Source organism: Leucoraja erinacea, chromosome 6 (assembly GCF_028641065.1).
Source record: "Leucoraja erinacea ecotype New England chromosome 6, Leri_hhj_1, whole genome shotgun sequence".
NCBI lineage: Eukaryota > Metazoa > Chordata > Chondrichthyes > Rajiformes > Rajidae > Leucoraja > Leucoraja erinaceus.
In genome coordinates this window covers 16386887-16412127 of record NC_073382.1, presented here as the reverse complement: position 1 = coordinate 16412127, position 25241 = coordinate 16386887, and the positions used below count along the sequence as shown (strand labels likewise).

The following is a 25241-nucleotide window of genomic DNA, read 5'->3' as shown; positions in this document are numbered from 1 at the left end:
ACATATACAGTATATTATATTTGATGTATGTGGCTCCGAATTTGGGCGATTGTTTATGAGAACACAAAAAATAAACTGCTTACACACAAAAGTCGACTCCCAGAGTAGTTGAATATCAATTATGCTAGAAAATTGTGGATTGCAGTGAAGGTCTGGTTCAATGGATGAGTTTATTTTTTCTCAATTCAGTAGTAATTTAACTGATTTAGGATTGTTCATTGTAGTGGCTTTCAATTGGGTTTTCATTGACAATTTAATTGAATCGACTAACAGCAGTATATTGTTGCATTTCAGTCATTGAGAGAGACTGTAGTAAGTAACATGGTGTCAAGTCAACAACCTCACATTGCCTGCAAAACGAAGGAGCTAGTCATTAACTTCAGGAGCAGGATAGAGTGCACACCCTAGCCTGGATCAATGTTGCAGAAATGGGGATAGTTGAAATCTTCAAGTTGTTAACTAAATATCACAAACAATTTCTCCTCATCCAATCACATTGACACTGCAGCCAAGAATGCACATTTATGCCTCTACTTCCTCAGAAGGTTGAAGGAATTCAACTTGTCACCAATGACACGTACCAATTTCTACAAATACACCACGGAAAGCATCCTATCTGGATGCCCCACGGTCTGGTATGGCAACTGCACAAGACTGCAAGAAATCACAGAGGTTCGTGAACGTGGCCTAGTCCAACGAGAATAAGCATCCCACAAACAAACAAGCATCCCTCGACCTTCTCCCATTTCATCTTTACTTCACGCTGCTGCGAGTAAGCAGCCAACGTATTCAAGGACCACTCATACCCCAGTTGTTTTCTCTTCTCCCCTCTCCCATCAGGCTGAAGATATAAAGGAAACAAATACCACCAGATTAAAGAACAGCGTTTTCACTGCTATTATCAGACTCTTAAACACACCTTCAATATGCCAGGAATGAATTTCCAATCTACTTTGTTTTAGCCCTTGCGTGTTTTATCTGCACCTCTTTAGCTGTAATACAGGTGCACAACCTTTTATCCGAAAGCTTTGGGACCAGACACTTTTCGTAATTCAGAATTTTTCGGCTTTCGGAATGGAAGATTTTTAGCGTAGATTTTAACGGCTGGCTCAGTGGTAGAGTGCTCGGTTCATATCCGCAAGGTCGCGAGTTTGCGCCTCGATCCCGGCAGTTACTCGATCGCGAGTTTGAGTCTTCAATGTAGTTTTTTCTTGCAAAATAGGAGAGAATAGGGAGGGTTAGGCTGGGATCATTCTCTGCGAGATGATCTTAGTGCGGGAGACAAGTATAGGAGAGGTGTACTGACTGTGTGGGCAGAACTTTGGAAGTAATTGCCCACCATTCTCAAAAGCCGCTGTGTCTCCCTTTCCCTCCAACTCCAGAGGAATCTGCTGCCCGATGGGCCGCTACGGCGACAAGTGGCAGTTCGCCCACAGCCCGAGCTGCGCCCCCTCATCCGCAACCCGGGTTCCTCTGGAGTTGGAGCGGGGCTGCGCTAGAGTTGTTGCTGGCTGTGAGTCTCTGGGATCTCCGTGCTTGCAGTGGGCCTGGGGGTCGGTGTCCCGATGAGGGGGCGCAGCTCGGGCTGTGGGCGAACTGCCACTTGTCGCTGTAGCGGCGCATCGGGGAGCGGCTTCTGGTGGTCCTGACGTCTCTCAGCTCCTGTCCAGGGGGATGGCCGGAGACGTCAGGACCACCAGAAGCCACTCCCCGATGGGCCGCTACAGCGACAAGTGGCAGTTTGCCCACAGCCCGAGCTGCGCCCCCTCATCCGCATTCCGGGTTCCTCTGGAGTTGGAGCGGGGCTGGGCTAGAGTTGCTGCTGGCTGTGAGTCTCTGGGATCTCCGTGCTTGCAGTCGGTGTCCCGTTGGTCCTGACGTCTCCGGTCACCCCTCTGGACTGGAGCTGAGACTGGGAACTGTACCGCCCTTGCCCCCTCCCTCTGCAACTGCAAACAACCCCAGTTCCCAGTCTCAGCTCCTGTACAGGGGGTGACCGGAGACGTCACAGCCCGAGCTGCGCCCCCTCATCCGCAACCTCAAGACCAAGACGCACCTTGCACACCATCAGCTTCTGTCCCTACGGGGAGCGTGTTCCTCTGGAATTGGAACGGGACTGGGCTGCTGCTGGCTGTGGGTCTCTGGGTTCTCCGTGCTTGCAGTGGGCCTGGGGGCCGGTGTCCCGTTGGTCCTGACGTCTCCGGTGACGGGCACTAGCTCCGACGTGAAGACAGTGCAAAACCCCCGCGCCGGTGCAATGGGCGGGGAGCTGGAGAGGGGAGGGAAGGGGTCACACACATGGCCTGGAAGCAGAGGGGTGTAGGTGGGGTGAAACGTAAGGGAGCGACAATTTGCTGCTGCCTGCCCGCTGAGTTTAAAAAGTTCTCATGCACCGTGTACCGTGGGAACTTTTTAACAGCGGGCAGACAGCAGCATATTGTCAATTATTAACCCTCCCGCGCAATATACCCTCACCTTCTCTTTTATGAATGGGGATTTAGTTCCATTTTCTTCGAGGACCGACCAGAGGTTCCGCTGTCACCTCTGCGGGCCGCCCTCGGTGAACGTTTTCAAGGACCTTTCTTCAAGGACTGAAAAAATGTCGCTATTCGGAGGTTTTCGTTATTTGGAACTTCGGATAAAAGGTTGTGCACCTGTACTATATTCTGCATTCTTTTTACTTCCTCTTTTGTATATCCTGATATACTCGTGCAGTGTGATTGATGTAGGCAGCATACAAAACAATCTTTTCCTCGGTGCACAGAACAATAATAAACAAAGATTCATACATGTATTACAGGCTTCAAATGAAAGCTATATCAATTTGTTTTAAACAATTGCCTGTGTGAAAAGAGGGTTGGTGACAGTGAAATTCAAACAAACTCAGTGATAAATAAAAATCTGCTGAGCAATGTGTTACTTTATTCCAAAGCGTATCCGATTTACAATGGAAACTATTGCATACTGATTAAATTTATGCAAAATTATAGTTGGCGATAAAGAAAATTTGCTAAAATGAAAACTTTGTAAGATTTAGATCCCAGTGACACTCCTGTCCCTGTATGGAAATGAGAAGATGGAGATGAGTAACTAGTTTGAAAAGAGAAGGTCATCTTGAAGTCATTGGGGACCTGGAAGGGTGATCTGGTCCTTGGGGTGGACTAATTGCTGGACCTTTGTTCCTTAGAATGAGGTTAATAATTTCAACAATTCAGGACTCCACCCTACTGTGTAAGGATATTTAAGAGAAGGCAGTGTTTGTATACTGTCACAGCTTTTCCATTCGCCTTCGACAAAATGTGCTTATTCAAATTAATTTAAGATATGAATGCCCCCATACATACCTCCAGTTTAACACCATTTCCTTGTGATAATCTGATTAGTCTTGCAGAACATTGTCATAGTTTTAGCAGTGTCTCAGCGCACATTAGCTATGATTTTCTAATGATTTATTTTAATTGTGAGACTGCTGTTGTCCTTTGAAAGAATTATGCTGCATAGGGGAAAAAAGGTTTTCACAATGGACCTGCAGTGTTGAAACAGATTTATGAAAAGAGATTATTTTTACAAATAAAAGGCCATCATGATCTTTGGCATTAAGAATGCAACACAGGAGGTGTAACCTGTTTGGGAGATTCAAGTGCCTTTGGGCCAATAATTGTTAAAGCTTGTTACCTTGCCTTGTGTCCGAGGCTAAGAAACCAATTGATGCAGTGTAATAGCCATAATTAGTCAACAGCAACATTATTGTATCATCCGATTCCCAGGGCAGTGGCAGGTATACCTTTCAGGTCTTTCATGATCTGGTAATTACTGTTTTTGTTGTTCCAATTGAAGTGCTACAATGCCTCCATAATGTTTGGGTCAAAGACCCATCATTTATTTATTTGCCTCTGTACTCCTCAATTTGAGATTTGTAATAGAAAAAAATCACAAATGGTTAAAGTGCACATTGTCAGATTTTAATAAAGGCCATTTTTATACATGTTGGTTTTACCATGTATAAATTACAGCAGTGTTTATACATGGTCCCCCCATTTCAGGGCACCATAATGTTTGGGACAGATGGCTTTACAGGTTTTTGTAATTGCTCAGGTATGTTTAAATGCCTCCTTAATGCAGGTATCGGAGAACTCTCAGCACCTAGTCTTTCCTTCAGTCTTTCCATCATCTTTGGAAACTTTTAGGTTACAGTTTGCCAAGAAGTACTTAAAAGAGCAACCACAGTTCTGGAAAAAGGGCTTGTGGACAGATGAGACGAAGATTAACTTATATCAGAGCTATGGCAAGAGAAAAGTATGGAGGAGAGAAGGAACCGCCCAAGATCCAAAGCATACTACCTCATCTGTGAAACACGGTGGTGGGGGTGTTATGGCCTGGGCATGTATGGCTGCTGAATGTGCTGGCTCACTTATCTTCATTGATGATACAACTGTTGATGGTAGTAGTATAATGAATTCTGAAGTGTATGGAGCCATCCTTTCTGCTCAAGTTCAAACAAATGCCTCAAAACACATTGGCCAGCGGTTCATTCTACAGCAAGACAATTATCCCAAATATACTGCTGAAGCAACTAAGGAGTTTTTCCAAAGCTAAAAAATGGTCAATTCTTGAGTGGCCAAGTCAATCACCCCATCTGAACCCAATTGAGCATGCCTTTATATGCTGAAGAGGAAACTGAAGGGGACTAGCCCCCAAAACAAGCATAAACTAAAGATGGCTGCAATACAGGCCTGGCAGAGCATCACCAGAGAAGACACCCAGCAACTGGTGATGTCCATGAATCGCAGACTTCAAGCAGTCATTGCATGCAAATGATATGCAACAAAATACTAAACTTGACTAATTTCATTTACATGACATTGCTGTGTCCCAAACATTATGGTGCCTTGAAATGGGGGGACTATGTATAAACACTGTTGTAATTTCTACATGGTGAAACCAAAATGTATAAAAATGGCCTTTATTAATATCTGACAATGTGCACTTTAACCACATGTGAGTTTTTCTATCTAAAATCGTGGACTACAGAGGCAAATAATTAAATAAAGAGTCTTTATCCCAAACATTATTGAGGGCACTGTATAAAGGCTTATTTAATTGTTCTGAATTTGAATGCAACATTTTATTTTCAAACTATTTCACTGCAATTTATGAGACAAGTAAATTTTCTACCATGTTTACTAACCAGAGCCTTATAGAGCCAGCATTTCTTCAACCAAATTTGTAATCCATACCTCATGAGCAAACATTCCATTAGCCTATTTTAATTTCTTTGTCCCAGCCCAAGGATTGGTGAACTCATCTTTACAGGTCTAGTGCTATGTTACTAATTATCAATATATCCTATATTTGACTGTTCTTCAGTTCCCTTTTAACAGACCTTCATAAGTCAACTCTGCTTATACGTTGGAAATGCACAAAAGACTATACAGTGCATTCAGAATGTATTCAGACCTCTTCATTTTTCCACATTTTGTTACGTTACAGCTTTATTCTAAAATGGATTAAATTCTTTTTTTATCATCAATCTACACACAATACCCCATAATAAAAAAGCGAAAACGGATGTTTAGACATTTTTGCAAAGTAATTAAAAATAAATAACTGAAATATCACATTTACAAAAGTATTCAGACCCTTTACTCAGCACTTTGTTGAGGCACCTTTGGCAGCGATTACAGTCTCAAGTCTTCTTGGGTATGACGCTACAAACTTGGCACATCTGTATTTGGGTAATTTCTCCCATTCGTCTCTGCAATCCCCTCAAGCTCTGTCAGGTTGAATGGGGAGTGTCGATGCACAACTATTTTCAGGTCCCTCCAGAGATGTTCGATGGGGTTCAATGGGGCTCTGGCTGGGCCAATCAAGGACATTCACAGACTTGCCGCAAAGCCACTCCTGCGTTGTCATGGCTGTGTGCTTAGGGTCATTGTCCTGTTGTAGATGAACCTCCGCCATAGTCTGTGGTCCAGAACGCTCTGGAGCAGGTTTTCATCAAGGATCTCTCTGTACTTTGCTCCGTTCATCTTTCCCTTGATCCTGACTAGTAAGGGTAAAAGTGTATTTTTAAATAGACGAAATGAGCTAATAGTTCTTATGGTACTAGGCAGAGTGTTCCAGTCAGAAGGAGCTTTGAATTTAAATGCACGTCTCCCAATTTCTTTGTTAGTTCTTGGAATGAAAAAGAAGGGTTGCTGAATATGTCTTAGTGAATATGAGGGTGTGTATGGTAATAGGTCTTGTTTTAAATAAGAAGGGTAATCGAGATGGATGCATTTAAAGATGAACTGGAACCAGTGGTAGCACCTTCGAGCGTGGGGGGATAACCAGTTTAGAGTTTCGTACATAGAACAGTGGTGAGTTATATATGGACACCTTAAAATAAATCTGCAAAGACTATTATAAACTACATTAAGGGGTTGAAGATGTGTATCAAATGTATTCTGATAGACAATATCAGCATAATCCAGTGTTGGTAGTAGTAGTTGAGAGACAAATCTTTTTCTCATCTGAAAGGTGAAACAATTTATATGGCGGTAAAGAATAGCTAGATTACAGCTGAGTTTTTTAGTAATCGTCTCACTATGCTGCGTAAATGAAAGCGTTGGGTCGAGCCAAATACCAAGATATTTGAAGTTCAATACTTGTTCTAATGGTGATCCTTCATTAAATGATATAGTTAGATCTACAGAATTACCAAGGCCTTGACTGGTACCAAATAACATACTGCATGATTTATTTTTATTTAAAATTAATTTGTTAAATAATAGCCATTTCTGAACAGAAGTAAGATCTGATTGAAGGGTTCTTTCAATTTCAGACTTGTTAGTACTAGATGTATATAGCACTGCATCATCGGCATATAGTTGTGTTTGACAGTCAGAACAGATATTAGGGAGGTCGTTTATGAAAATAGAGAAAAGGAGTGGTCCCAAGGATGAACCTTGTGGGACCCCCTTCTCAACAATTAAGGAATTGGATTGACTTCCATTAAAGGTGACACATTGGTGTCTGTTATGAAGGCATGAGTTAAACCACAGTAGATTGTTTTGAGAAAGACCAATAGAGTAAAGTTTATCAAGCAGTAAGTAGTGGTCAACAACATCAAAGGCCTTGGTTAGATCAAGAAAGATGGCACCGGTGAGTTTACCATCCTCAGAAGCAGTGAACACATCGCTGGTGAGTTTTAACAGAGCTGTAGTTGTGGAGTGATTAGGTCTGAACCCAGACTGGCATGGAGATAGAATGTTGAAAGTTGAGACATAAGGTTGAACACTAGTTTCTCGAGGATTTTAGCCACCGAGTTGATAATTGAGATGGGGCGGTAGTTGTTAATATCGTGTGGGTCGCCTCCCTTATGCAGTGGAGTAACATTGGCACACTTCCATGCGGAAGGGAGGGTACAAGTTGAGAAGGACAAATTAAACAAGTTGCATAGTGGGTACATTAGAATATTAGCTCCTAACTTAATGGATTTAGTCTCAATACCAGCTGGTCCATATCCACAATCATCCTTTAATTCATTAATAGCATGTGGGACCTAATATAGACAGGTGTGTCCCTTTCAAAATCATGTCCAATCAATCGAATTTACCACATGTGGACTCCAATCAAGTTGTAGAAACATATCAAGGATAATCAATGGAAACAGGACTAACCTAAGCTCAATTTTGAGTGTCATCTCGAAGGTTCTGAATACTTATATAAATGGAATATTTCAATTATTTATTTGTAATTACTTTGCAAAAATTTCTAAACACCTGTTTTCACTTCTTCATTTCTGGGGTAATGTGTGTAGATTGATAATAAAAAAAGAATTTAATCCATTTTAAAATAAGGCTGAAATGTAACAAAATGTTGAAAAAGTGAAGGGGTCTGAAAACTTTCTGAATGCACTGTGTAATAGATGGCATATAATGAGAAGAAATGTGTGGTTATGCATGTTGTTTTTCTATTCTACCTATGTATGATTTTAAAATGTCATTGCAGTTAATGCTGTTATTTAGAAGGATTAAAGTTTTGCGATGGTAATTTTCCTTCATTGTACCGCTGTTTGAAGTCTTGGTAATATTACGTAGGTTTACACACATAGATACCTACCTAAAATACTGCCCTAATATCCTTGCCTAAGGGAGGATGTATTTAGCTTAGTGGGAACGCAGTGAAGATTCTTGAGTCCAATTTCTGGAAAGACATGATTTTCTCAGAATAGTTTTTTTATAGATGAGTTTACATATTTCTGAAGTTTAGAACAAAGATGATTAATTGAAACATCTTAATCTGTTGTGAGAATGACAGTGAGTTACACGTCATTTTGATGGATGGAATTTGACAGCAGCAGCTAGCATTCTCATGGAAATCCAGAAGTGGTTGTCATTGCCCATTAGATAAAAGTGCAGAGTTTTTACTTAGTTACTCAAACTGAAGTTTTGAACTTATTGGTTGTTGATCTTTTTCTCATAGATGTTTCTAAATCATGGAACACCTTCCCTGTCACTACTATGGGAGCACTTCTATCAGAAGGATTGCAGAGTTTCAAGGAGGCAATTCACCATAATCTTTTTAATGGCAATTAAGGACAGGAGATAAATCCTGGACTTGAAAAATGAATAAATCTTGAAAAATGGTTCCTGTGTTCGGGTAATGGAAAATCCCCTTTTATAGCATTTAAAAATTACTTCCCAAAAATGTGAGAGATGCAAAAAATATTTACTCCTATGGAATTGACGAGAAGAAAGTAAATAAATACATACACATTGGATTTGAACTCGAGCTTTTGTGAATGGATGATAAAGCTTCAGAAAAATGTGATACGGACCTTTTTGTTCAAAGTACAAACGACACGCCGCTCCCCCCTCCTCTATCACCATCCCCCGTAACATGATGATCACCTGTAATATAAAATAATTAAAGTACTAATTAGTGGTATTACTCCTGTGGCTATTTCCTCCTTTTAATTGATTTGTCCAGCAGGTATATCTATAATACTAAAACTCATTGACTTGTTTATGGCTGTGTGTGTGTGTTAATATTTTTCTTTACTTCTTTACTCAGAGAGTGGTAGCGGTGTGGAATGAGCTTCCAGTGGAAGTGGTGGAAGCAGGTTCATTGGTATCATTTAAAAATAAATTGGATAGGCATATGGATGAGAAGGGAATGCAGGGTTATGGTATGAGTGCAGGCAGGTGGGACTAAGGGGAAAATAAATTTGTTCGGCACGGACTTGTAGGGCCGAGATGGCTTGTTTCCGTGCTGTAATTGTTATATGGTTATATGGTTAATATCTGGTTAATTCCTGTTTTCTTCCAAACACTAGGCCACAGCCTTCCCATTTTCACCCATTCTACTCACATTTTTCCCATCGAGGCGATAAACATCTTCCCGTCGCATTCCCACCTATATTTCTGATGTTTTTAAGCCTTTAAAATTTAAAAAACAGCTTGAAAACTCAAAATTTAAAGAAAAGCCAGGTGACATTACAATGCACTCGCAAGACACTCCAGGGGGCCGAGAAGAAGCCGCCGCTGGAACCAAAGACGAGCCTAGGTCTGGGGTCAGGGTCGAGCTGGGGTGAGAGTTGAGCCCGTGGCTTGGGATGGGGCCTTGACCAGGGAGGAGAAAGAAGCCGTCGCAGCAACCAAGGACGAGCCTGGGTCCGGGGGTCAGGGACGAGCCCGGAGATGAAGTCGGGCCTGGACTGCAGCCCAGGCGGCGGCCGAGCTGACGGCTGCAGTCTACAGTCAGGGCCAGGCCGAGTATGAGAACCAGTCCGAGTTCCAGGCCCTGGCGCTGCTCTACAACCTGGGTAGGTCTGGGGCAGGGAAGGGAGTGAGGGGAGGAGGAGGATGAGGGAAATGGGGTGGGGAGTGTGGTGGTAGAGGGTGATGGGGGGGGGGGGGGGGTGGAGGAGGGAGATGCCCCCTCTCTATCTACCCTCACTCCCACCCTCTCTACCACTCTCCCTCCATTGCTCTCTACCCTCCCTACCCCCCATTCTACCCCTCTCCCTCTACCCTCTCCCTCTCTGCTCCTCCACCCCTCTCCTCCTCCCCCTACCCTCCCTCTCTACTCATCTCCCTCTCTACCTCCCTCCCTCCCTCTCTACCATCCCCCCTCTACAACCCCTCCCTCTCTATCACCCCTCCCTCTCGACCTCCCCCCTCCCTCTCTACCCCCCCTCCTCCCTCTCTAGGGATTGAATAGGGAGGGGGATGAGGAGGGTGTGCTGGGGATGAGAAATGAGCCGCGCCTGCGCAGTTGGGGGCTATGCGTGAGTGGTGCAATATTGTATTGGGGGAACGGCTTGCGTTGGGGAAACGGGTGAGTGGTGGAATCTTGCGTTGGGGGAGCAGACACAACGGGTCTGCACTTGGTCTAGTACCATACAAAATTGTTCACACATTAACTTAGATCTGCATGTTCAGCAGCTGAATGACATGCTTTTGCAGGTGTGTATCAGAGATGGCATTTCAAAATGTGTGTGGGAGGGAATTGTCTCCTCGTTAAAGTACGTCTTTAGAGAGTTTCATTTTTAGCAAGACACAGAAAACTGTTGTGTCCAACAATTTGATTTAAAGGTACTTTGATAGAACCACGCAAAAGCAATTAGTAGTATCTCGTGATCCAAGGTTCATATACACACACTTTTGACTCATTGTTTGCACAATGTTAGTATGTTCCTTCAAGTAAAAAAAAAATTTAAATTTTAAATGTGTAATACAGTGGATGCTGGAAATCTGAAAACACTGGAAATGCTTGGCATGTCAGACAGCATTGAAGTAAGTGGTGGATTAACTGAAGTTGATGGCCGAGAAGACTTTAAAAACAAAACAGCTTTAAGAGTTAGGAGTTGTCACTGTCTGCACCTGACCTATACATTGGAAGGCAGTGACTGCAGCACCAGCCTCATTCTGTATGAAAGCAGCTTTTGTGTGATGCCTTCCCCAGTTGTCACAATTATTCTGCTGGTGAACAAGACAGCCTTTCAGAATAATAACGGTAATAACTGTTTTTATTTCTCTTATGGTGTTGCATGTGTACTGCCTGCTATCAATCCTAGAATTTAAATTATTTGCTGCTGACCTCAGCAATCTAGCAGGTTTGATGTTGCTGCTCGCCATGTGAAACCCACACTTCTGGTTCTAGCAGAAATCGTACACTCAGGCAAAGTAGCAACATTTTTACTCTGTGCAGTCTGCTGCTATGAATATATAATTTATAACTGGTTTTCTAATTTAGTTTTCACTTCCACAATGTTTCCTCACCTCCACACCAAACCCATTAAAACACCTAAAAATAAATCTTTAAAAGATAGTTTAAAAAGTTATATATTTTTTCAGGTTGTTTAGAGAAATGTATGGAGGAGAGCAGCGGTATTTCAGTGCAAAATTTAAAAATAAACATTTTTTACTAGTCTTCAATCTCTGAATTGAAAAGAATTGAGATCGAGAAAGGGAAGAAAGGTGTCAGATAGTCCAAGTTACGTTGAGGGCAGGGTGGAAGTTAGTGGTGAAGTTGGTGAAATTGACAAATTCTGCACGAGTGCTGGAGACAGCCCTGATGCAGTCATTTTTGTCTGGGGAACAGGACCAGTGTAGGCCTGGTACAAGGACTGTTCTACCTAACCAACAAAAAGGCAGGTGCCCATGGCTGCATCTTTAACTTGAAGAAAGGGAGAGAAGTCGAAAGCGAAGTTGTTGAGGGTGAGGACAAAGCCCTCAAGCCGAAGGAGAATGTTGGTAGAGGGGAACTGATTGAGTCTCTGTTCAAGGAAGAACTGGAGTTCTGAGACCTTGGTGAGGAATGGAGGTGTAAAGGGACCGGACATCCTTGTAAAGATGAGACGATGGGGGCCTAGGAATTGAAAGTTTTTGAAGTGTTGTAAAGCATTTGAGACATTATATAGTGACAAGGCTACCAGTGACCCCCGTGCTCCCAGGAGGGCTTTATAGTGAGAAGCCAATCCTATCACAGTTTTCCATAGCGTTAAGCCATATTATCTGAGCATGTGTGAAGGCATGAGAGTTCAAAAATAATAAATGTTGTACTTTTATTCACATAGATTCTGTGAAAGCAAATTTTATTATGTGCATCAAATTTTTGGGTAGTGATTTGTGAATTCTATAAAACATATTTCCACCACCTGAACGGCTGTATACTAAGGTTGCCTGTACTTGGATTCCCATATCACTCTTCATTTCTCCAAATTGCAATTCAGCCAAAGAAGTATTTTTGAAGTAGTCACTGCAGTGATAAATCAGAAACACACAACAAACTCCATCATGGTGCAATGATGACCAGCTAATCAATATTTGAGTAATATTGACTGAATTTGACACCAAGAAACCTACTGCTCAAAATCCACATGCAGCAAAATTGCAACTAATTCAGCATCTCTTCCAAAAGATAGCACTGTTGCCAAAACTGTGCACCCTTAGCACTCCTTTGTAATATCAACCTGAATTTATCAGTTAAAGCTTCTGATGTGGGATTTGATCCAATAAATGTTTGACTCCAACAAGAGGCTACAGCTGACGACGCCCTTCTGAACATCCCGCATAGATTTTACAGTTAATGAAGCACCTTCAATGTGTAGTTACTGTTCTAGCAACACCATTTTGAACAGATAAATATTTATAATAGACCATCTCACCTTGGGAATAATGCAATGACAGGTGATGTTCCTGTATTGTTGTCTAGTTGTAATACCTGAATCTATGCACAATTATTTATCTTGGCTTATCTTCAGCATTTTTAGCACAAAATTTGTGTACCAATGTACTCGCTAATATTATGACATGTTATAATGAAAGGTATGCCGTTTTGTTTTAATACTGTTTGACTCTGTTAAGAATGTAAGAGTATTTGGCATTGGTGTGACCAGCACAAAATGTTTATTCCAGGAATATGAAATACATTTTCACCTTAATAGGAGTCAGAAATCCTGGAGTATACTTGGGTTTTTTTTTTTAAATGCCATTGGCAAAAGAATTATGAAGCTATTCAGAACTTTTCATTCTATTTTTCCTGCCATGATGCCAATACATTATTTGGGGTTTTCTTCCCTCTAGTTTATTGAGTTTGAAAAAAGCTGCCTGACTCAGGGACTTTTTGATATAATACTGTTTAAAATTTCTCAACACACATAAGTTGACCCAACTGTGAGAAAACACGCAGCAGACAAAATGGACAGTGTAACCAGTATGTTTTCTTTTGATGATGCAAAGTTGAATTAAAATTAATTCATTTGAAAGTCCTTCGATTGGGCGTGTAAAACAGACAGTGTAAAATTAGGAACTATGAGTCATCAAGAACATATTTTTCATGAGTATCTGAGAGGACATATTACCTACCAATGTATAGCCTCAGACTCACCTTCAGACCTTCCTTTATTCTTCATGCCCTTTCAGTGAGTGCAGTTAGAGGAATTTACAGCTTTAGGGTTTACTCACATTTTTGGCTTAACTGTTAAATTCTAACTCTGAATTTCTGTGTTTGGACCTGATTTGTTGCCCAATAACATTGTTGACGAGCAGATTTTTTAAAAAGGGCACAGGATGCCCCACCCTTGGCTGTGATTTAAATATAATCATTACGGAATCTGTTTGAACAAAGCCATCCTGTCTGGAAATTCCCACAAGAAGAAAATGCACTGTATCCTTATCTAAAAAAAGTGTTCATGCAATTTAATGGCTATCTTTTTATAATGTACTATCTTTGACTATCAAATGAAAAGAAAGGGAACCATAATTCTCCCTTTCATCTGCAGTTCCGGGAATTTTAAATTACAATATTAGCTGAGCCAATCCTTCCAAAATTATCTTTGCCTTGCCCAGGTTGCATGCATTTAATTACATAATTCTAAAGGTGTTTTTCCAGGCTCTGTTTTAAATTGAAAGTTAAACCTGCCTGCGACCAGAGAAAGTCACAACTTTTAAGCAACCAAAGTAAAAGCCTGGAAATAACGCAAAGTAGCTTTTATTAAAAGTTACTCCACGGTTCTCTTTTCTTTCCCTAAGTATTGTAACATGAAGCAGGAAGTTTACAGGCTACTCCCTCTGTGTTTTGCCTTCTGTGCAGAAGGTTTTGCACTGTGTTGTTGGTTGATAATGGTGCTCTGTTTTGGTGCAGAGTGAAAGCAAAGTCAATCATTTAAAATGCATTTTCACAGTGCACCTGCTGTAAGTGAAATTACTGAGGAATGAAGCCTGAAGGCTTTTCTTGTTTTCCTCCCAATCTTGCACTATACTTGTTCTAATTTACACCAAAATGTACTAACATGCATCAATTTCACAAACGATAAATTTAAGTGCAAGGTAGGAGGTTTTCAGTGAAGTTTGCGTTCCTGAGGTGCCTGTCACTCAGATTTTCTGTCTGGCCAGATTTTGGAATTAATTTCCTCAGTTCTTGGCCTGGCTGTGGGTGGAGCATTTTAAAAAGACATACATTCCACTGGGGGCAGGGTGGGGGTGGGGGTGGTGGTTGTGGAAGGAAAATTTGACATTGTCCAAGTCATTTTGCTGCAAATCCTGCTCCAGTTCGCTAGGGTGTGGTCCTTCATTTCTGCTTTTCATACAACCTCTTGATTATGCAGCACTGTTTACAGAAGCACTGTTTATTCTAGTTGAACAAAATCAATGTTGGATATTACTGTGAGCAGTACAGTGTGGGCTTTGAGACATTTAGCATGAAGTAGACTGTTTTCATCTCAAGGCTACTCATGTGCTGAACTCTTGCTACTGTTAAATCAGGACTGGGCCATGAGGGGGAAGTAAGTATTTTTTAAATGGCTGTTGTTGGTTTTAATTAGAATGAGTAATTTGTTTCAAGATGAAGATTCTAAGATTGTACATTGGCAACACCCTTGCCACCCTTTGACATGCTGTTTGAGGTACTTCATTGACATAAAATGTGTTTATTGGGAATGTATAAGCCAAAAAAATATCTTGCAAATCTAATAACATAATTCCTGTTTTGGATATTGCTCAAATAGAAATACAGTGCCCTCCATAATGTTTGGGATAAAAACCCACCATTTATTTATTTTCCTCTATACTCCACAATTTGAGATTTGTAATAGAAAAAAAATCACATGTGGTTAAAGTGCACTTTGACAGATTTTAATAAAGGCCATTTTTATACATTTTTGTTTCACCGTATAGAAATTACAGCAGTGTTTATACATAGTCCCCCCATTGCAAGGTACCATAATGTTTGGGTCACAACAATGTCATGTAAATGAAAGTGGTCATGTTTAGTGTTTTGTTGTATATCCTTTGCATGCAATGACTGCTTGAAGTCTGCGATTCATGGACATCACAAATTGCTGGGTGTCTTCTCTGGTGATGCTCTGCCAGGCCTGTATTGCAGCCATCTTTAGCTAATGTTTGTTTTCGGGGCTAATCCCCTTCAGTTTTCTCTTCAGCATAAAAAAGGCATGTTCAATTGGGTTCAGTTGATTGACTTGGCCACTCAAGAATTGACTATTTTTTAGCTTTGAAAAACTCCTTTGTTGCTTTAGTAATATGTTTGGGATCATTGTCTTGCTATAGAATGAACCGCCGGCCAATGTGTTTTGAGGCATTTGTTTGAACTTGAGCAGATAGGATGTGTCTATACATTTCAGAATTCATTATGCTACTACCATCAGTAGTTGTACCATCATTGATGATAACTGAGCCAGTACCTTCAGCAGCCATACATGCCCCGGCCATAACACCCCCACCATCGTGTTTCACAGATGATGTGGTGTGCTTTGGATCTTGGGCAGTTCCTTATCTCCTCCATACTTTGCTCTTGCCATCACTCTGATATAAGTTAATCTTCGTCTCATCTGTCCACAAGACCTTTTTCCAGAACTGTGGTTGATCTGTTAAGTACTTCTTGGCAAACTGTAACCTGGCCATCCTATTTTTGCGGCTAACCAGTGGTTTGCATCTTACAGTGTAGCCTCTGTATTTCTGTTCATGATGTCTTCTGCAGACAGTGGTCATTGATAAATCCACACCTGACTCCTGAAGAGTGTTCCTGATCTGTCGGACAGGTGTTTGGGGATTTTTCTTTATTATAGAGAAAATTCTTCTGTCATCAGGTGTGGAGATCTTCCTTGGTCTGCCAGTTCCTTTGCGATTAGTAAGCTCACCAGTGCTCTCTTTCTCCTTAATGATGTTCCAAACAGTTGATTTTGTTAAGCCTAAGGTTTGGCTGCTGCTCGGACAGTTTTATTCTTGTTTCTCAGTCTCATAATGGTTTTTATGACTTTCATTGGCACAACTTTGGTCCTCATGTTGATTAACAACAATAAAAGTTTCCAAAGGTGAGGGAAAGACTAGGTGCTGAGAACTCTCTTATAACCTGCATTCAGGGGGCATTTAAACACACCTGAGCAATTACAAACACCTGTGAAGCCATGTGTCCCAAACATTATGGCGCCCTGAAATGGGGGGGCTATATATAACGTTTTCAAGAAGGAACTGCAGATGCTGGAAAATCGAAGGTACACAAAAATGCTGGAGAAACCCAGCGGGTGCAGCAGCATCTATGGAGCGAAGGAGATGGGTAACGTTTCGGACCGAAACCCTTCTTCAGACTATATATAAACACAATTCTACATGGTGAAATCAAAAGGTATAAAAATACCCTTTAATAATATCTGACAATGTGCACTTTGAACACATGTTATTTTTTTTTTTCTATTACAAATCACAAATTCTGGAGTACTGAGGCAAATAAATAAATGATGGGTCTTTGTCCCAAACATTATGGAGGGCACTGTGTGTGTAAAGGTTTTAAGGGGAAATGCATTGTGTAAATATGTTATCTTAACCGTCATTATATGTTAATAAGTTCAGCATGTTATGAATTCATGTAGCTGAAAGAAAGATCATGGGACAAAGCAAAGTATGTTGGTCTGTACACTTGAAACATTAGGAAATGTTCCTGATACTATTGACCACCATTCTATGTAAACATTTTCTTTTGAAGAACAAATTTATCTATGCTACCCGCCAATAATGAATACTTTGCCGGGTTTGCTGAAATGACCAGTCACAACACCAAATATACATTTGGAATTATTAAATATATTTTGCAAACCATGGTTAATGGGAAGTTTTGCTTTGCAGAAATTGTAGGGTTTTGATTGCCTACTTCCATTTTAAATGTATGCAAGAAATAATGTGGATTTCACAACCAAGGAAACCACAAGAAGTATTAACCACATTGTCTTCTGATGTCAGAGGCCATTTCGGGCCATCAAGGCTATGCTGACTGACAGTAAACCCATTCTCTGCTAATATTCCAAGTTTCAGATTCTCCACACTCTTGACAACTGCCCAAAGATTCACCTGCACTGAAGGGGCAATTTGCAGTGGCCAATTAATCTACCAATCAGCAAAGCTTTGAGGTGTGATAACACCTGGAAGTAACCCACATGGTTACAGGGACAATGTTAAAAATTCACACAGACAGCACTTGAGGTTAAGATTGAACTCGGGACTCTGGATCCATGAAGCAACACCTCTATGAGCTGCACCAGTGTTCTGTACTGCAGAGTCCTTGGTATAAATATTGTAGGATAATTTCTCCTCCCTAACTACTTCTACAAAGGTTATGTAGGATCTTTCTGGAAAAATCCCCACATGGGGAATAAACCTAGAACAAAAAGTGCGAAGTCAAGTTGTGAGATATTTGGGCAACTGATGTTTGATCAAAGCAGTGGGTCAAAGGAAGATTTGACAAAAGTAGTTTAGTTCACACAAGGAATTCTGGAATGATACTGATAGAGATGAAGGTGCACAAATTCCAGGGCAAAACTGGTGGAGAAAGGTGACAGATGTGAAATTGAAATGACTTTCTGGATGACTTCCTGAATTATGCTTTGATTCAAAATTGCGTTTTCACTGTAAACTAGATTTTAATATTTCAGTTCAATCCATTTTATTTTCTCAGTTTGCTTTCTTTTAATCTAAAATTGGTTAACTTCTAAATTGTGTTTTTATTAGTAACTTCTAAGTGTACTGCTTAGATTTTTTTTAATGCTCAACCTCCATCCAAAAATTACCAAATAAAAAATGCTTTCACATACTACCGATATTTGATTATATGGCAGTGTGAACCCATACCAAAGCCAAGTTACACCAGAAACATTGGATTAGCTCAGGAGACTCAGTTTATCTCGAGAAAAGATTTTGCTTTTGACAACGCAACAATGCTTTCTGGAACGCAAGGAGTGCTTTTTTTAGTTTCCCTTTTTGCAAATTTGATCATTTGGATTTTTATAATGGTGATTTGAATATATTGCCGTGTTCTTCTTGAATACATTGAAATCATTTGACATTGAATTGGTTCTTTATAAATGCATATGTTTATAGGGACAAGAGCCCACTTATCTCCGTCAATCTCTTCTAATGCCAGATATTAACATGAGGTGGTTTAGAACTAGGCCTAAAAACAGAACATGGGAGAAGTATTTTATAGCTCGGGCAACATTTATGAAGAGAGAAAAATAGAATTAATATTTCAGCACAATGCATCTTCAGTCTGAAATAAAAGCTGGTGTATCTACAGTACTTTACAGTGGAGCCAAATAAGATGTGTTTATTGCATTGAAATAATTTAGGGCATTGATTTCAGCAGCTATGCAGTACCGAGGAGACACGAGACTGCAGATACTGCAATCCTGATTTAAAAAAACAATCTTATGGCGGAACTGGTGGGTCAGGCTGTATCTGAAGGGAAATGGACAGATGACGTTTCCAGTTAGGACCGTTCTTCAGACTCTTGCTGGAAGGTCAAGCCCAGCATACCATCGACTACATTTACTTAGTTTTTCATTGAAATTATGAATGTACAGAAACACGGATAGAAAACAGGAATACAGAATAATAGAAAACAGGAATTCTGTCAAATGACTTTGATTAACCTTGAATATGTTGGTGCAGGTGTTGACAGCTTTGACCTTTGCTATCTTTATTGAAGGTTTCTCAGTTCACAAACACAAATGATGGGAAATAAAAAGGAAATTCAAGAGATTCTGAGTGGCTTGGGCAGCACCTGCAGAAAGGCAAACAGAATTATCATTTTGGATAGTGGAAAAGTGAGAAAATAAGAATGCAGGTGTTGGTGGAAAGAATGTAGAGAAAGTCTTTGATAGTGTTGAGACCATGACAAACCAGATGACTCGGATTCTGCTGGTGCTTTCTGAGAGTATAACAAATACTTGTTAATCACATTTGATTTGTTTGGAGGAGGTTTGGATGAAGGAGCAGATTTAGGCCAGAAGAGAGGGATGATAAAGGAAGAAATGTTGTAAAGAAGAAGCAGAAAACAGCAGTTGCTGGAAATTTTTAATTGAATGTTTTTCCCCTCCACTCAGTCTGTAGGAACCCAATACATTGTCTCTCTCCATTCACTCCCCAGATGCTGCCTGACACACTGAGTTCCTCCTGCACTTGCTTTTTTTCCCTCAAGAATGGAATGGAGTTCTTTAAAAATGCAGGGTGAAGGAAGGTGTTGTAAATATGGCTATGGAGGACTGTGAGTTTGAAATGAATATTTGTCGGTAACCTATCGACCGAGACACAAGGTGTGAGATTGGCTCTTTAAGCCAATCCATTGAAACCTTTCTCCATATTTTTTTACAGCTGCAGCTTTGTTACAGAACTGAAAATAAAATAAATGATTGATAAATGATTTTCTATTGTAATAAATTATTTTGTTCCCAATGTATTTTGGGAAAAGACCATTTCCATAGCAATGGAGATTGATATCTGTCAAATATTATCAGTTTTGTAGCACTTAAATTTATAAAAATCAAATAAACAATGTTAGTGGGCAACCAACAGGTCACTGTCAGTCTGCTTTCTAATGGCGGGAATCAAATTTTGTTTGCAAACAGTTGCTTTTCCAAACCAAACAGAAACATGAGATTGCATCTGCAGTTGCATTTGTTCAGGAAATATCAATGACAATATATTGAGCATATTAAAAGTCACTGAAATAAAATGAGCAGTGCATTTTTAATGTGAACTAAATGAATTGTTTGAACAAAATGGAAAAGTTAAATTATAAGAGAATTAGAATAAAAGCAGAAGATGTTGAAAACGCAGAACAAGCCTGATGTTGCCTGAAAATAGAAAAGATAGAGTCTGAAGAAGGGTCCTGACCAGAAACGTTGTCTAACCATTCCCTCCACAGATGATGCCTGACCCTCTGCATTCCTCCAGCACTTTATGTTTTGCACAAGCTTCCAGCATCTGCAGTTCCTTGCGTTTCCAAAAATAGATTTGAGTTCTGCTCAAGATATATTAAGTTTTGAAGAAATAATACAAATAACTCGTATTTCAGGAAACTAAAATACAGCGTTGAAGTATTGATCAAGTCACAACGTGTCAAAATTTTGTCAGAATTGGAAGACATTGAAGATAAGTAGTAGGAAGCAGGATATAGTGGCCGTGGAATCAAAGGAACAAACAAGCAATGTCAAAGTTACTGTTTGCACAGCTAGATTGGTGTTTCAAGTCTGAACAGTTTATTTTTCTCCCCCTTTTTATAGAACTGATAGAATTGAGTGGAAAGCAAAAAGTGAAGTTCTGCAATGAAAGCAGAAACTGTTGGAAAAGAGCTCGTCCGTTTAATGAACAAGCATTTTCAGGAGCTTCTAAAAATAAACAAAAATAAAATACAGATGCTGGAAATCCGAAACAAAAGCAAAAAATGTGAGAAATGCTCAGCAGGTCGTCATATCTGTGGCAAGATAAATGGACTTGCTGAATGTTTCAAGAAACAGGTTTTCAATATAAATTCCCATTTATCCAAACATTGGAGGTAGAATTGTTGAAAAAGAAATAAATAGAATAATAGCTACTTTATTAATAATGGAATGCGTATATTTTGTCGGGTTGAATTAACTAGTACCTAGAATGTGTTGCCATGATCATATTGAATGGCGGTGCAGGTTCGAAGGGCCGAATGGCCTACTCCTGCACCTATTTTCTATGTTTCTATGTTGCATTTTTGTTGAAAAAAGTTTGGCGAAATGTCTTGAAAGGGGGGGTGGGTGGTTCATGAGATTTCCTTTGGAACATTTGAATCTCAGCATTGGATGCAGGATGGATTTTATCAAATTTATTTTATGATTTCCTCATTATTAAAATAAAGGTAAAAACATGACGCAATTATGCCTTGCGCATTAGCTCCCAACAATATTTAGATTTGTGCAGAATGAACAGTGAGAACATTTAATACTTTAAAAAAAAGTCAAAATTTGGAGGTTAATTAATTACCTTGAGCTAGGATCAAGACAATCAATTTCTAATTTTAATCCTTGTTGCTTGCTATGGAATCTTTGTCTTGAACATTTTCTCTCTGTTGAATGTTAATCTTGAGAAGATGGGAAGTGAATTACACATATGAACAAGAATATGTCATTCGAGTGGCTCTGCTATTTAGCTTGACGCTAATTGGTCAAATCCCACCGTTCTGTAGCAGTGGGAAGGGTATCATTAAACTTCAAATTTAATGGTACAGTTTTTAAATTATTGGCTTTGGAAGATTATTCTATAATATCTATAATTTGTGCAATTTCCCCATTTTTTAATGCTTTGGAATGGAAACTAGTTATCTAAGTCTTCTTACTTATTTCAGGCTCCATTGGTAGTTTTAAAAGCATTCATCTAAGTATTCTCACAGCAATATGAAGAAATTGCCGTAAAATAAGTACTGCTATGTTTTGTAAAGGAAGTGACTTTAAAGTTTTAAACTAAAGTCATCGCTAAAGTTTGTCTGCCCAGATCTTCCCAGCAAGTTATGTTGTGGGGAAAGAAAATAATAGTTGTCTACTGATTCCTTGGGTATAGTCTGTCTTTTTATTAAACTAGTCCAGCTGTTACTGCGGCAGTAAAGATACCATTCCTCACGACCTACTCGTGATACCATATTTATTGCCAGCATTATGATCAGGATTATTAGTGTTCTGTAGCAAAAGATTAAGGGAAAAGGAACTATTTCTTTCCAAAGAGATGTAATTCCCAGTGATTCCACATTGGTATTGCTGTGAAAATTTTACTTTTTTTCTGTTTGAGATAAAGCTCCAAACCTCAAGCTATTTGAACAGTAGTGAAAGAGAATTGTTACTTGGTTCAAATGTTTTGACCTGTCTTTGGTTCTAAGCAAAGTGAAAAGTAAAAATGAATTAGAATCTGCTGTTCAAATATTCAAGTCAGGAAATGGCATTCATAGAACATAGGATTGCTACTGCTGCATCAATAGGGATTATATAGCTGAAATTATTCTCTGCTGTAAATGTAAAAATTATTACCTAGCTACCAGGGTATCAGGTGGAAAAGCTAATTATGTTCGTAAACAGCTGACATACAATAGTATTTACAGTGTGTAATGGGCTTGTCCCACTTAGGCGATTTTTCAGGCGAATGCCGGCGACTCAAGTCATAACCGTTTGCTGAAAAACCGGCAGCTGGAACGGCGACTGTCAGAGTGGAATACATCCCTTCCTTCACCAGCCCGTTATGCAGGTGGGGGACTGGGCAAGCAGGGGGAGAGCTGTCTGAGTGAAATTCACACGGTACAAAGCCACATTACGATAAACAGGAAGGTTGGCGCTGTAATTAAGACGGTGAAAGCACAGTGTACGGGAAGGGTCATTTAAATCCTTTAAAAGAGGGGGGAGAATGGGGAGACGGGATGGAGAGAGGAGTGGAGACAACTTTTAAGAAGCCAGAGATACACAGCTGTGAAGCTCGGTAGACATTTACATTACCGGTCGGTTATCCTTGGGAAAACTATTCTTTATGTTTTTTTTCCCCAGTGAGCTAATGAAATTCACCGGTCAGCACCGGCGACAACCTATGAGAACATACAATAACCTACGACCTCCTGGCGACCCACTACCACTGCACCTATGGCACGAGAATTCTTGCTACTCACCATGGTGGCTTCATTCTGGTCACTGCTAATTTTTCAACATGTTGAGAAATTAGCGGCAACCAGAATGAAGCCGTGACTAGTTCAGAGAATGTGGGAACTACTCACGACCATGAAGGCAACTCCCCGGCAACCACCCGCGAACAAGTGGCGATCGCAGTCTCCTGTAGTCGCCTAAGTGGGACAGGCCCATAAGTTTACCCATTGGAACAAAAGTCAAAAGTAGCAAAATGCAGCAGGCTATGATTTTTAAGAAACTTCTTGGTCCAGCAATATAAAAGCAGATTTTTTCCAATTCGCACTGTAGATTAATCAAACGCTGATCACTGTTTTAAAAAAACTTTAAAGAAACTTTCAAATAAAAGTTTGACCTGATTCTAGATGATATTTCATGAGTTTACAAATGCTGTTTTAATCATGTGAGAAGAACAATTTCAATACTCTTAGGGACACAAATCTGCACTTTCATGATTATTTACTGTTATGAGTATGGTAGTCAACTCCAGTTAAAATTGTCTTTAATTTTTAACCAGTGGCTGATACTGAAGCACTGTAGTAAGACTCAAGGTAAGTAGTGTTGCGTGTGTGACGCTTTCTTTCTTAACAAATACCTGTGATCATGCTGTAGAACCTCTGAAATACATAATGTGTAATCAAGTATTTGAATTGTTCTTTCTTTTACTGTGCATATATTAGTCAAATCAGTTGGAAGGTAAAACATTTATAGACAGACAAACTGGTTTTGGAGTTGAGCAGAAAGGTGGCAGTTTGGGCATTTCTTCAATGGTTGAAGTGTGTAGCATAGATCTTTCAAGATCACATACTTTGCAAACCAAATGGTGAATTACTTATACAATAGACAATAGGTGCAGGAGTAGGCCATTCGGCCCTTCGAGCCATCACCGCCATTCAATATAATCATGGATGATCATCCACAATCAGTACCCCGTTCCTGTCTTCTCCCCATATCCCCTGACTCCGCTATATTTAAGAGCTCTATCTAACTCTCTTGAAAGCATTCAGAGAATTGGCCTTCACTGCCTTCTGAGGCAGAGATTTCCACAAATTCACAACACTATGGGTGAAAAAGTCTTCTCATCTCAGTTCTAAATGGCCTACCCCTAATTCTTAAACTGTGGCCCCTGGTTCTGGATTCCCCCAACATTGGGAACATGTTTCCTGATTCTAGCTTATCCAATCCCTTAATAATCTTATATGTTTCAATAAGATACCCTTTCATCCTAAATTCCAGACTATACAAGCCCAGCCGCTCCATTCTATCAACGTATGACAATCCCGCCATCCCGGGAATTAACCTTGTGAACCTACGCTGCACTCCCTCAATAGCAAGAATGTCCTTTGTCAAATTAGGGGACCAAAACTGCACACAATACTCCAGGTGTGGTCTCACTAGGGTCCTGTACAACTGCAGAATGACCTCTTTGCTCCTATACTCAACTCCTCATGTTATGAAGGCCAACATGCCATTTGCTTTATTTCACTGTCTGCTGTACCTGCATGCTTACTTTCAGTGACTGATGAACAAAAACCCTCAGATCCCGTTGTGCTTTCCCTTTTCACAACTTGACACCATTCAGATAATAATCTGCCTTCCTGTTTTTGCCACCAAAGTGGATAACCTCACAGTTAGCCACATTAAACTGCACCTGCCATGCATCTGGCCACTCACCCAACCTGTCCAAGTCACCCTGCATCCTCCTCACACTTCACACTGCCACCCAACTTTGTGTCATATGCAAATTTGCTAATGCTGCATTTAATCCTTTCATCTAAATTATTAATGTATATTGTAAATAGCTGCGGTCCCAGCACCGAGCCTTGTGATATCCCACTAGTCACTGCCTGCCATTCTGAAAGGGACCCATTAATCCCTACTCTTTGTTTCCTGTCTGCCAACCAATTTTCTATGGATTAGTTTTGCCCACTAATCTCCTATGTGGGACCTTATCAAAAGCTTTCTGAAAGTCCAGGTATACTACATCCACTGGCTCTCCCTTGTCCATTTACCTAGTTACATCCTCAAAAATGTCCAGAAGATTAGTCAAGCATGATTTCCCCATCGTAAATCCATGCTGTTACTGCTATCCAAATGTGTCGCTATTTCATCTTTTATAATTGACTCCAGCATCTTCCCCACCACCGATGCTAACTGGTCTATAATTCCTTGTTTTCTCTCTCCCACCTTTCTTAAAATGTAGGATAACATTAGCTACCCTCCAATCCATAGGAACTGATCCTGAATCTATAGAATATTGGAAAATGATCACCAATGTCCA

General features: G+C 40.2%; 1 protein-coding gene across 9 annotated transcripts in view; it reads left to right on the top strand.

The window, feature by feature from the left end:
- The window catches only part of mbnl2 (muscleblind-like splicing regulator 2), a 145710-nt gene that overhangs the window by 37484 nt on the left and 82985 nt on the right, over positions 1-25241 (top strand). Inside the window, exon 1 of one of the 9 annotated variants that reach the window (XM_055636684.1) lies at positions 10980-11001. The exons of 7 other annotated variants lie outside the window; for them this stretch is intronic. The gene's annotated coding sequence lies outside the window, so the exon portion shown is untranslated. Of the gene's footprint in view, positions 1-10979; positions 11002-14526; positions 14774-25241 lie in introns of those variants that run through there. One more of the 9 variants, XM_055636678.1, reaches the window with a different exon arrangement.